The sequence below is a fragment of the Talpa europaea genome, assembly GCF_964194135.1.
Source record: "Talpa europaea genome assembly, chromosome: 4".
Taxonomy (NCBI): domain Eukaryota; kingdom Metazoa; phylum Chordata; class Mammalia; order Eulipotyphla; family Talpidae; genus Talpa; species Talpa europaea.
Genome location: NC_140070.1, coordinates 69,238,564 through 69,253,117, shown reverse-complemented (window position 1 = coordinate 69,253,117; position 14,554 = coordinate 69,238,564). Strand labels below are relative to the sequence as shown.

At 33.4% G+C, this 14,554-nt stretch overlaps 1 protein-coding gene and 1 pseudogene across 2 annotated transcripts in view; both read right to left on the bottom strand.

Annotated features, from left to right (window-relative positions):
- Positions 1-14,554, bottom strand: part of LOC311170242 (EGF-like and EMI domain-containing protein 1) — a gene marked incomplete at both ends in the record, with an annotated part of 629,838 nt that overhangs the window by 466,486 nt on the left and 148,798 nt on the right. The window lies entirely within an intron of this gene.
- On the bottom strand, positions 5,919-7,509 carry LOC311169845 (chromobox protein homolog 3-like; annotated as a pseudogene). The gene is made up of 2 exons: positions 6,951-7,509; positions 5,919-6,062 (listed from the first exon to the last, which is right to left on the bottom strand). The product of its transcript is annotated as a chromobox protein homolog 3-like (transcript).

Sequence of the window (14,554 nt, the reverse complement as noted above, 5' to 3'; positions counted from 1 at the left end):
AATGGCAATCTTTATGAAAGACATTTTTCCTTCATATTTGTGTCTTAGTTTCTCTTGGTCTATCTTTAGTTTTGGTATGAGGACAATGCTTGTCACAAAGAATGATTTAGGCAGAATTCTTTAAAATTTTATGAAAGACCTTGTGTAGAATTGGCATTATTTCCTCCTCGAATGTTTGGCAGAATTCACTAGTGAAGTTGTATGGCCCTAAAATTTTCTTTGTTGGAGGTTTTCAGCTATAAAGGCAATTTTTCTATATATAAAGAACTCTTCACTCTATTGATTTCTTCTTAAATGAGTTTTAGTAATTTGCATCTTTCAAAGAGTATGCCCATTACCTCTAAGTTGTTGAATTTATTGACAAAAAAACATTCATCATATTTTCTTAATGTCCTTTTAACAGGTATAAATTCTGTAGTGATGTTACTGACTCATTTCTGGTATTGGCAACGACTTATTCATTTTATTTATCAGTGTGACTAGGGGGATATCAAGTTTACTGATTGTCTTTTAAAAATTAACTTTTGTTTTATTGATTTTATCTATTATTATTCTACTTCCTATTTCACGAATTTCCTCTCTGGTCTTTAGCAGTTCTTTTTCCTGCTTATTTTAGATTTAATTTATACTTCTATCCAAGTTTCTTAAATTGGAAGTTAAGGTCATTTATTGGAGACCTTGTAAATAGAGGCACTTAGTGCTGAAACTCACACTTTCAATACTGCTTTAGCAGCATCCCACAAATTCTGATTATATTGTATATTCATTTCCCATCTTTTTATTTCCCTTTTGCTTTCTCCTTTAACCAATGTATTTTTTGGAAGTGTGTTATAATTGATTTTTTAAATATTTGGGATATATTTTCAAATATCTTCCTGTCACTAATTTTACATTAAATTGCATTGCTGTCAGAGAACACATCTGTAAGACTTGAATTTTCTTTCTTTTTTTTTTTTAAGATTTATTTATTTATTTATACAAGCACTGGGTACAGTCAGAAGTGCAGGAGAGTGAAAGAATTCACCAGAGCCAGAGCAGGGAACAGAACAGGCGGACCGACAAAATACACTGCTGAGGAGAGCAGCAGGCGCTGCAGGAGAGGTCTGCACACCATGTGGGACCCTCGCCGATGGTTAGGGAACAAACCGGCACTGCAGAGGCTGCAGGCAGCTTCGCAGCCCAGTGCTCAACCGCTGTGCCACCCGGGAAGGCCCCAGACTTGAATTTTCTTAAAATTATTGAGATGTATTTATTTTATGGCCCAAGCCTGGTCTATCAAGGTCACTGTTCTAAGTCATTTGAAAAGATCAGTTACTTGATGAGAGTTTGGTGCTTTCAGGTCTTGCTTTTAAAATTTATCAGATGGATTCAGAGAACTATTTCCTCCAGGATTATATTTTCACCCATAACTGAAATTTTTTTCTCAAGGATCTGTTGATAATGTCTTTTTTTCAGTCTGGCTAGAACAAACAGACATTTTATCATATTAAAATCAAGGATTATTCCTTTCATCTCTTCAGATGACTCTTTTACTCCATGCTCTTGATGGTCAGTATTCTGACTTGCGGGGAACCCACTGAAGAGCTCTAGCATTTTGTCTCTTTCTATTATTCTATCCTGGTAATTCTGCACTGCTGAGCCTCTCAGGACTCCCAGTCTGTCTTCTCAATTTAGGAAGTCTGGTGGGTTCTTTATGAGTTTCTCCTCCCTGTGCAATGATCTGGAAATTCAAGTTATAAACTGGTACAATCACTGGCAATAGTTCATATGTTTCCTGTCTCTCAGAACACTAACTTCGTGTCCTAACATCCCTTGTCTTGAAAATCTTTGTTTCATATTTCTTATCTACTTGGGGAGGGGGTGTTATTTTATCTATTTGGAGAGGGAGATTGTTAGAGGTAAGACCCTAATTCCAGCTTCTACTACTTTATCTTGAATAGATGAATGTTCCCCTAAAATAACATTCATCAATAGTTTTAAATATATTTGCCCAGTAAGGGAGTCATTTATAATACAACACTACTTATTGTAAGGAACATAATTATGACTTTTAATTTTGAATGGAAAATCAAGAAAGAAGGTATTATTTTAAAATCCAGGCATTGCAGTGTTGAGGAAACACTAAACTGAGATATGATCTATACATCTACCAAAAGGTACTATCTTAAGTAATTTAACACTTAAAGTTAGTCCTTTAAACTGAAAACAAACAAAAAAAAAGATTAGAGGTGATCTTTAATCTTTCTTTTATTAAATTAATAAATTTTATGATTATGGGAGGAGTAGGAATAGGAGAAAATGGACATGGGCTGCCATAAGGAATACGGATATCTGGAAGAAGGGGAGAGGGAGAGAAGGTGAGAAGTGGGGAATTTGTCTAGAGAGAAAGTGGAAGTGCACTCAGGATACACAATTATACCTACTGATTCTGTATAATGTTAAAAAAGTCTCCTTGCTGCTTTTTTCATAGTCACAGGTTGTCAAAACCAATGTTAGAACATTGGTTAGAGTTGAAAGTTTGCAAATATCACCTTCTGAGGTTGTCTAACCTCCCTGACATGCCCCATCCCTACTTCATTACTGAACTCTTTTTCTCCTAAGAACAATGGCATGTCACCTCTTTTGTCAAAGAGTAAAAATGAAAGCATGTTTTTTAAAAGGAAGATTATTAACCTATTTTTAATAAAGAAAAGATGGGGAAGGAGATTAATCATTTAACTTTCCATATATTCATTCTAGCCTTCTTTGTTACCATTTATAAATACAATGCATTACTTGTGGAAAGTCGCATAAAAAAATAAACCTTATTTCTTTTTCCTGATATACTCTTGGATTCTCAAGAACACTATTAAAAGGTAAAAATCTGTATGTTCACCTATGATAAAGCATTGTTTAGGATACCAGTCATTGTATTTTTTGATATCCCTTCCATGTAGATAAAGTCTTTTAGAACAAAGAAAAAAATTATCTTTCTTACAAAAGTGAATATATTCTTGTCAATAGATAACAAACATAATGTTTGTTTAATGTTTCCCTTTGGCTGCTGGAATTTATGAAAGCTCGTAACTAATATAATAATTAATGGAGGAAAATATATGGCATGCGTATCACCCACCTGCTCCTCTTCTAGATATCGTTAATCAAGGATGACAGGCTTTCCTAGCTGATCCCCTTGGGCTCAGAATCTTCCTCAATATTATATTCTAGCAATCTATGACCAATTGAGCAGAATGTACATGACATGAAATGCCTTCAACCAACCAAGATGATAACTGTATTTGCTATCTCTCCCACACATGACTTCTTAAATTACTGCTATGTCTTTTTGATGTATTTAATGACATATGTCTTTTGTCATAAGTAAATCAAATTCTTTTTTCAAAACTAAAGGATCCCACAGCTCTCATGACTGCCAAAGGTTTTGAATGCATTTGTGAATGACATGAAGAGGCCCTGAAGATAATAAGTAGTTGAAAAAGCAAACGATAACTGACAGCAAGTCCAAATAAAATGAGATTAAAAAACTATATATTTCTTTACATTAAACATTATAAAAATAAATTTGTGTCTATGTCTGTAATTACGATTGTGTGGTAGTTCTTAAAGAGGTGTGTCTGGGGTGAAGGAGTAGTATCATTTTTTTTTTCCAATAAAGATTGTGTTAAAACTACACAACATAATTCAGGGCTACAAAAATTTGTGATCTGAGGACAGGTGTCAGGTCACAGACTGTTTTGCCTCATCTGCAACAAGATATGTACAGAATTGAGAGCAGGTGTTCAGAAATATTCGCCAACGGTTGCCATGATATTATTTCTGCACTATGCAAAAGTATCCATCTGCAATGTTTGAGGGGAAAAAACAATGTTTTAAATATTCTGACATTCATTTTACTGTTCAAAGTAAGACATCCACAAGGGTCATTTAAAAAAAATTAAGAAATTCTGACTTCAGGATAAATATCAATCTTTTCAGTACCTAAGACGTCTCATTATTAACACAGGAATCATTACGGCACTTAGGATTATTATGGAGGGGAAACAAAATGTTCCTCAAGGGACAGAGCCTGCTGATAGTCACCTGAGTATGTGGTCAGAAAGAATAAATACTCCCTTTCCCTGCCATCCTTGTAGCAAAAGGTAGCCTAGAACTAAGTTCCCCACACAGTATATGAGTAAATTTAATAGTTGTTAACTTATAGCTTGGATCCTTAAAAGGAAGAAAACTATGACCAGGAGAAATGTACACAGAGAATGAGATTTCTAGGATTGTGTCAATAAGACAAACTTTCAAGGAAAACAGAACAGCAGCACAGAATAATCTGGGCTTGAGAATTTTGCTGAGTAGAGAACCACTGTCTCAGTTCAGGTTTTTGTAACAAAGAAAATATAAATATCTAGATTATCTAAATTTCTACTTTTGTGACCCTTTGCTAAACTTGACCAAACCAACAGCACAACTGAGGGTATATGTGAAACATGTGAACTAGCACTTGGCATATGGTATGCATTAATATTGATAACTTACTCCCATCAATAATAATATTGGACATTTCAAAACTTTTACTTTAGAAGCACTATCTATTATCATCCTTGATGATTTCTTTTCCTCTTCAAATGATAAATGGTATAACTGCTAAATCCACCTTTGTTAATAATTTTGAGTGTGGTTCAAACAGTTCTTCTGTACTGATTTTGTGAACTTCATGAAATCCCATAGTTTTGAATGATTACTATTTCGTTTAGAAGTGATTTGCATTTTACTGCTACATATAGCCACATCTAACAATACAGCATATATTGATCAAAAATATGGTGACAGGATGGGATGAAATAAAAGCAGACATCTGCAAGTGGTTGTTTCATTAATAGATAGTCGACACTGTGGACTCTTTTGTTCTCTATTATTGGCATAGTTTTAAAAAGAACATTCTTCCTATCACTCATTTGGTATAGTTTTGATTAAAAACAGTATCAATTTTTGATTCTACATTTTAACTTACCACTGTTTCCAATTATTGTTAATGACAGTGTATTCAAACAATTTGAAGGGAGACAGGAATGCATCTTGGACTTCCGATTCCACCTATAGGACCACCACATAATTTCATGGCAAGTTTATTTTTTTTATTCAAGTGATAATTAAAAGCCAGCATATAGATGATGAATTCAAAGCTGACAGTGACACATATTATCCTGAACAGGTCTTTCCAGCCAGAGAGCTAAAGTAAAGAATGCAGGCAGACCTTCCCTCAGATTTTCTAAAAACAGTCGCCACCACAGTGATTCCTTTGTTACCTCTAGGTCATTTTTTTTGTAAAGAAAAAATGAAAGAGCCTAATTTATTCCTGTAGTTCCTATGACATCTGCCTGCACAGTAGGTGTTCCCCTCCATGAGAAACTACCTCTGTCTATTCAACAAGCCAGTATGAGAGCAGGTATGTGAGCCAGAGCCGCATGAGCCGGAGTCAACCCAATAGTGATCATGCTCTAAAAGCATTATGCTATTTCTGCTCCTGTTTCTCAGTGACTTCCCATCCTACTCAGAGTAAAAGCTTAAATTTTCATAATGTCTGAAAAGGCCTCCACCTCATACCCAAAACCCTCTCTCTCAATTTATATACTCCTATTCCTTGTCCCCTCTGCTCTGCTCATACTGCCTCTAGCCTGTGTTGTTGGCAACATCCAGTACAAGTTCCCCTCTTGTTTTCCCTGGATGATCTATTAATACCATTCAAACAGTATTTACAATAAAGTAAGTAATACACATTGAATAACATCCTGATTACTATACAGTTACTGTTTTCCTGGCTTCTGCAGAAACAGTAACACAAATACTGAAAGATTGAGCCTACATGTAAGGAAAGAGTCGGAGGTAAGGAAAAAAACATGCAGATAAAGAGATTAGGTTATGAATGTTCACCCACTTGTTCCAACAGGTCCTAAAGTGCCAACAAGGCTGACCACTATGCCTCCATGAAAAAAGTTGGAGAAGTCCCATGAATCTTCACCTGTCAGCCAGTACAGCACAGGGATTTTAACTTTTTGAAAGGGAATGGCTCCCTAGAAGAAACCTTTCAGTATCCACTTAACTAAGCCTCGTTTGCTAATTAAAACACATCAGGGTTTCCCTAGTTTTATCATTTTGGTGGGAAAGTTGTTAGTAGAGATAAAATTTTCTTTCAGAGTTTCTGCAAATAAGCTGCAACTATATGAGTGTAGATACAAGATATGGATTCTAATATGGCTGTTTTTAAATTGTTCAATTTTAATTGCTTATATTTAAATTGTCCAATTGTAAAATAATTTATTTGGAAGGTTAAGTCTTCAGGAAAAATTTCAATTTAGTAAAGTGAGTTATTCCTTAGGTTGCTCAAAAGTGATGACATGATTTTAAAAGTGGGATTATTCACAGTCATAAAATATTGACTTTGCTTGATAAAGGTTATAGAAAAGAAAAAAAAACAATTTAGCTATTTACATTTGTATTTCATATATACATAAACACAAAAAGAGAAAAAGAATTGAAAAAAAACTCAAAATAATCCTTAGGCATATATGAATGAAACACAAATTCTGATCGAGTAAGGACTATGGAGATTTCCCCCAAGATTAAAAAAAAGGCTGTTATTTAATGCAGAGGAAATAAGATACCATGGAAGCAAATGTTCTTTTCTTATAAAGCAAGCAACTACAGAAAGCTCTTATTTATTTGCTCAAAGTAACCAATGCTGTAGATGAAAAAAAAAAAAGAAACCTCCCAACATCTCTCACAACACTACTTCAAAGTGAACATATCAAACTTTATTTTCATTAGAATGTACTTATTTTGCCACACTAATAAACAAAAAAAACAAGACTCAGATTACATAAATATGCATATATATATGTATAAATACACACATATGTGCATGCATGTATACGTATATATATATTTAAAGCAATGCATACAATTAATTGAGCTTCTCCTTTTGGATAAGAATGCCAAGTTAGTCTCTTCATAAAAAAGCAACTGCAATTTGAGGGTACTTCATGTTCACCTCTTTTGCTAGCATAAAGGCTGCCACATCTGACTCTTTCCATTTCATGAGAAACATTAATTCTCCATTGCTGTCCTTGGCACTAATTATCCGTTCAGATTCAAGACCTCTGGCAAAACTTCACGGTTTGTCAGCCAGCAGCATCTCCTTTCTTCTTTGATTTGCTCTCCTCAGATTCACTGTTAGATAAAGATTTTCTTTTTGTGCCATTTTTTTTTTTTGGCCAGCTTTTTGAGAATTAAGAAATGCTTCAATCAACTCTGGACAATCTAAATTGTCTTCTGGTTTCCAAATATCCTCAGCATCTGTAAATCCTTTCCACTTCAGGAAATACTTCATCTTCCCATTCACTGCAGTTGGTCCAATACATTGTTTAAGCACAAATTCTAAAGGCTCTGCTCTTCAACTTGTTTACACTTGCCATTCATTTTCTTTCCCATTTTATGGAATGTAGTTTTATCACAGACCATTTTATTTTCAGACTTCAAGAGCCATTATTTACCACCTCTGAGCAGCTATGGGTTGCAGGTCTTCAGTGCCTCTGTAAAAAATGGTAATTAAGCTGAATTTGGAGCAAGACCTGGCAGTATAACCCATGAGAGGAAGGGAGTGCTGTATGAAGCTTCTCTGCTATTGTTAATTCAAGAACACACATCCTCACTGGGGACTTTAAACCCCAGATAGTATAAAGGGGAGGGGGCTGTACAGGGTCAGCATGTTGGCAGAGGGTGCACTGGTATAGAACTACACAGTAAGGATACAGGTGGTGGTTGTTGGCTACAGCCTGTGGCTTCAAAACTAGAAGAGTAGGAACCCAGAGCAGAAGAGAGGGACAGATCAGCTCACCATGTTTCCTTACAGAAGCAATTACTTGCAGCCTGCCCCTGGGATATGTGAAACACTTGGGCAGAGATAACAGCCAGATGCTGGCAGAGTCTGACATTTATTTTGCTTAATATAATCACCTTAATTTCCATCCATGTGATCAGAAAAGGCAAAAGTTCATCATTTTAATAGCTGCATAATAGTCCATTGAATACATATAAAATAGTTCCTTATCCAGTCATCCACTGATGGGCATGTACATTGTTTCTACATCTTAACTACTGTAAATAATGCTGCAATGAACATAAGAATGCATACATATTTTCAAATTAGTGTCTTCATATTCTTTGGATAATGATGAGATGAGGTATTTTTGGCCACTTTCAGATTTTTAAAGTATCTCCGTAACTTTTTCCACAGATTCTGTACCAACAGTGAATTAGGGTCTCTAGTTCACCACATCCTCAGCAAAACATTTGATTCCTAGTCTTTTTTGATATAGGCCCTTCTTTACCGGTATGAGGTGACATCTCATTGTGGTTTTAATTTGCATTTCCATAATAAAAAGTAAAGTTAACCATTGTTTTCATGTGCCTTTTAGCCATCTATATGTCTTTTTTGAAGAAGTGTCTATTCCAAACTTCAAACCATTTTTGACTGAGTTATTTGTTTTTGAATTGTTGAGTTGTATGCGTGTGTTAAATATTTTGGATAGTAAGCCTTTTTCAAATGTGTGATGTGCAAATATCTTCTTCTAGTCAGTAGGTTTCCTTCTTCCCTCCCTCCCTCCAGCCCTCTTTCCCTTCCTTCCTTCCTTTCTTTTTGATTGTAGTTTCTTTTTATTTTGTTACAGTTTACTTACTTATTTTTGCTTTTGCTTCCCTTGCCATTGGAATTGAGTCTCCAAAGAATTCTCTGTGGTTGTTGTCCAGGAGTGTATTTCCTGTTTTCTTCTGTATATTTGATGATTTCAAGTCTTGTATTACAAGTTTTTGATACATTTTGAGTTAATTTTTGTGTATGGTGTTAAATAATAATCTAGTTTTATTCTTTACTTCTGTCGAGTTTTCCCATCACCACTAGTTGAAGAGGACTTTCTTATTGCATCATATGATCCAGCACGTTTATTAAATGTTAACTGTACACACATGTGGTATTCTATTTATAGGCCTAAATCCTGTTCCACTGTGTCTGTTTTGTTTTGTTCCAACCCATACTGTTTTGATTCTGATCTTTTTAGAGTATAATTTGAAGTCAGTATAATTGAAGTATAATAAGATACTTTCACTTTTCTTCATTTTTTTCTGAGCATTATTTGGATATCTGGGGACTTTTAGGGTGCCATACAAATTTCACAATTTCTTACTCTCTTCCCTTGAGAAAACACCTTTGGGGTTTTGATAGGGATTTACTGAACAATGAATTGTTTTAGGTAGTATGGTCATTTTAACAATGTTTATTCTTGTAATCCATAAACACAGATGATCTTTCCATTTATATGTGTCTTTCATTTCCTTTAGCAGTCTCTTACAATTTTCATAGTATATGTCTTTTACCTCTTTTGTTGTTTATTCCCAAGTATTTTATCATTTTTGATGCAATTGTAAATGGGATTTTCTGTTTACCTTTCTTTAAATTCATGATTTACATATAGAAATACTATAGATTTTCACATATTGAATTTGTGTCCTGCCATTTTACTTTATTTGCTTATTTCTAGCAGTTTTAGTTATAATTTTTAAGGTTTTCTACATATATCATCATCCCATCTGCAAATAATGATAGCTTCACTTCTTTACCAACTTAGTTTCCTTTAATTCTTTCGTTTATCTATTTTCTCAGGCAATAGTTTTCAAAACTATTTTGAACAGTAGTAGTTGCGTGAACATCTTTGTCTTATTCTTGATCTTAGGGAAAAAAACTCAATTTTTCATAATTGAGTATGATGTTAGTTATGGCTCTCTCATAAATGGCTTTTATTATGTTGAGGAATGTTCCTTCTACTTCTGTTTTGAGGTATTTTATCATACCTGAATGTTGAACTTGTAAATGTTCTTCAGCATCTATTGACAAGATCACATGATTTTTATCTTCATTTCTATTAATGTTATATTACACCAATAGATTTGCATGTGTTAGACCATCCTTGAAACCTTGAAATGAATCCCATTTGGTCATGGTGAATGATTCTCCTAATGTATTGTTCAATTTAATTGTTCAGAATTTGTTGAAGATTTTTCACCAGTGTTATATCTCTGTTTATCAGCAATATTAGTCATAGTTTTACCTTTTCAGGCTGTCCTTGTGTTGTCTGGTTTTGGTATCAGGGTTATGATGGTGTTGTAAAATGTGTTTGCAAGTATCCCATCCTTTTCAGTATTTTAGAAAGAATTTGATAGGAATAGGTATTACATCTTTTTTTTTTTTTAAATTTGGTAGAATTCTCTGTTGAAGCCTGATCCATGACTTGTTCTCAGAGAGTCTTTTGATTACTGTTTCAATTCTTATACTTGTAATTGGTCTGTTCAAGATATTTTCTTTGTGAGAACATCTTGGAAGGTTATAGACTATAAAAATTTGTCCGTTTCACCTCGGATATCCAATTTGCTTGCATATAGATGTTTATAGTGGTTTCTTATCCTTTATATCTCTGTGACATCTGTTATAATATTCCCTCTTTTATTCCTGATTCTTTTCTCATTCCTTCCAATGTAAGATTAGATTATTTATTTGAGCTTTTTTTGTTTGTTTGTTTATTGATATGAGCCTGTAGTGCTACAAATGTCTCTTCACACTAGTTTTGCTTCATCCCATTAGATTTGATTTGCTGGTATTCATGTAATTTTTTTATTTCATATAGGAGGTTTGTCATTGACCTTAGTGTTATTCAGAAACATGTTAAGTCTACAGATGTTTGAGATCTTTCTAGTTTTCTTTTTTAATGGTTGATTTCTAGCTTATACCATTGTGGTCAGACAAGATGAGTAAAATGATTTCATATATTAATTGAGACTTGTTTTGTGTCCCTAAATAAGAACAATCCTTGAAAATGTGTTATATACACTGAAGAAAAATGCATATTTATTGCTTTTAGGATGGAAACTTCTATAATTATCTGTAAAGTCCATCTGACTAATTACTGTGCTTAAGGTCATTATTTCCATATTAGTTTTCTATTTAAATGATCTATTCATTGATGAAGTTCTATATTGAGATCCTCTTACTGTGGTGCACATAGACAATTTAGATCTGCTAATAATTGTTTTATACATCTAGGTGCACCTTTGTTGGGTACATATATTAATGGCAGTTGCATCTTCTTTATGGATTGCTCCTTTAACATTATATAGTGCCCATATTTATCTCATTTTTTTTTTGGCTTAAAGTATATTTTTGTCAGATATAAGGTTAGCCACTACTGCCTTATTCTCTGTTATTAGTTTGAATTAACTCTTAATCTAGTCTTTCACTCTGAGTCTGTATGTGTCTTTTGATCTATGTGTATCTATGTATTCTGCCCATAATATATGTATATGTGTATATCTATCTACCATTTCTATCTATAGTTGGATTTTTTTTTTTTTTTGCCATACTGGCCACTCTGGGTTTTTTGATCACCGATTTCAGATCATTCCCATTAAGGATGATCATTAATACATGGAGCTTAATCACCACCATTATATCTGTCCTTTCATTTGGATTTTTTTTTCACATGGTGATTCAATTTTTTTTTCTGCTGGGTTACTCTATTCCCTGGTTTCATTTTGCATTTTACCATGTGGTGCTATCAATTTTAATGTATTTAAAATATGCTTTTCTGTGCTAGTATCAGTTTGTCATTATTTGATGAAACCAATACTGTCCTCTCTTTGTTCTGTTGCTGTCTCATTTTTTTCTCACTGATATTTCTGAATCTGTATTACTATTTATCACCTTTTTCAATTTTTTTTTATTTTCTTGTAGAAATAACTATAACATTTCTTACAGGGCAGTTTGGTAATGGTAGATATTATTAGCTTATAGTTACCTGGGAAAACTTTAATTTCTCAATCTTATTTGAATGATAGTTTTGCAAGGTAGAGTATTCTTGATTGTTGGCTTTTATGCTTAGAAATTGGAAATATTTCATTTCGTTTTTTCCTAAAGTATTTCTGCTTAGATATCTGATGATAAACTGATAGAGGATACTTTGAATATTATATCCCCCCAAGTCTGTAATATTTTTCTTTATTGTTGACATCAATTAATTTAACAATAAGGTGCCATTTTGTAGGTCTTTTATTATTTCAAAATTTGGGGATTCTATTAGCTTCCTGCACGTCTACAGTTAGTTCTTTCCTTAGGTTTGGGAAGTTATCAGTTACTAATTCTTGGAATAAACTCTCAGTTCTCTTTCCTCTCTCTTCTGCTTCTGGTATACCCAATATTCCTATGTTTCCACTTGTAGTGGTGTCTGATAATTCTCATAGAGTTTCTTAATTTTTCCTAATTTTTGTTTCTCTCTTCGCTCCCATTTGAGTCATTACTAGAATTTTATCTTCAACATCACTGATTCTTTTCTCCATAATAATAAGCTTGATTGTTAACCTTTCCATGGAAGTTTTGATTTCACTGATTGATTTTTTTTTTTTATTTGAAACATTTTTGTTTTGAAAGTTTTGTGGCTTCAGTCTTTTTGGTGAAGAACTTCTTCTGTTCCTATATTTCCTTTCTCATTTTATTAATGTTTCATTATGTATTAGCATTCTTTTGGTGACTTTCACTGATTTTCTTCATACTAGTTATTTTAAATCTGTTCTCTGTAGATTTCTGTCATTAAGAATGCATTCTGAAGTTTTATCTTTCTCATTCATTCTTCCACAAGATTTTACCATTTAGATAGTTTCTGCTTTTTCAGTAGGTGATACTGTGGTTCTAGTTTTGGAATTCTGTTTTGTTTTTCAGTAACTCAGCTGTTTGTGGATAGAGGAAACTCTATTTTGGAGTTCCCTTCAGTCACTGTATTGCAGTGAGGGTATTCATGGTCATAAATCCTCGCTATATCTTCCTTTTTGTGACCAAATCCATTCTCAATTTGAGCACAAAGTCCTTGAGTCCAGGCCCCTCTTCTAGCTCCAGGCACAGGTATATGTGAATGGTGAAAGTAAAATATTGTACTATTGTATGGGTGCTCCTTTAGAAAACTACTTTTCATATTCTGTGTAGCCTTAGAGACCTGGCACCTAAAGACTCACCAACACAGATTAAAACAAATTTTTCACTCAGAGTAACACAAACAATAAATGTGGTGTAACCTTCTTCACTTAGCTGCCTCCAACATATTACTAAGTGATTCTACTGAGGATGTTCATATACATCTACATTTTTTTCTTTAAATTATTATCAATTCTATTACTGAATGAAGGCTAATAAGGAAAAGAAATATGGAAGACCAAAAAGTTGACTTGTCTGCTTTAATAAAGGAGAAAGTGGGGTGTTAGGTGCATTTAAAATTAAGTTTCAGCTCTGGTGCTCTGGTGGAGTCTTACATTCAATAAATTACCCTACTCCACACCAAAAAAAATTATTTTCTATTAAAAAATTTATAAAAATTAAATGAAAACCACTGGAAAGAAATGAAATCAAAATGAAATGTCTCCAATTTGTAACAGGAGGAATGTCACCATATGATATATCAGAGGTTTAATCTCATTTAAATTAAATAATTTGATTTCTTATTAATGTGGTTTTGTAAGTTCAGGCATAAATATGCACTCCCCCTGCTTCAAACACATAAAAATAAAACACAACCATATAGTTACATATAGTAACAAAATTATAGATTTACATATTTGGTTGTGTATATATATGCACATACATAAACTATTCAAAAAGACAAAACTGGACTTAGAAATAAGGTAATTATCTTGGAACAGAAACACAAAAGTAGCAATACCTAATAGGTTCCTGGACAAAAACAAGAATTTCAAAGGGGAAGATGATGAACAATAGAAGCACAAAGTGTTCCATGTGTGTAGAGGGACCAGGTCACACTTGAGTTATGAAAGCTGATGTTAGGTTTAGATTCCCCGACTTATGAAAGATAACAATACAGTGATCATTGCCCAGAGTTGAAACTTAAGCTGCATTCAGAGCAATGAGTGGAAGCCAAGATTGTATCTCATTCTGACCCTGAGTCTAGTCAGTCTCTGAATCAAAAACAACATTTCTAACACAGTAATGTCCAGGCAGAACTGGGAACAAATATGGCAATACATGACCTAGTCATGTTATATAACTCCAGGGAGCTAGATAATGATAAAAAATTGATAATCAAAGTATATAAATCCAGAGAGAATAGGATTAAAAGAAAGAAAAAAAAAACAGCAACACTCTTACTCAAAATGAATTAACAAACAAAATTTGTATCATGTTAGGAAACTTCCATAGCTGACATTCTAAACAATTAAGAGGAATCATTTTTGGGAAACACAAAAATAAAATGATCTGAAAATTATTCCTAAATAAGTATGTTCAAAATAATCATAGAAATATAGAGAAAATGTATATAAGAAATTATAATAATTGTTACAAACCAGGAACACATGACTATGATGAAGAAAGAGTTATAAATGCTGGAAGGAAAAGTAAAATAAAAACTAAAAATTGACTAATCCTGAGCTGAACATAGAGAAATAATCATTCAACTGA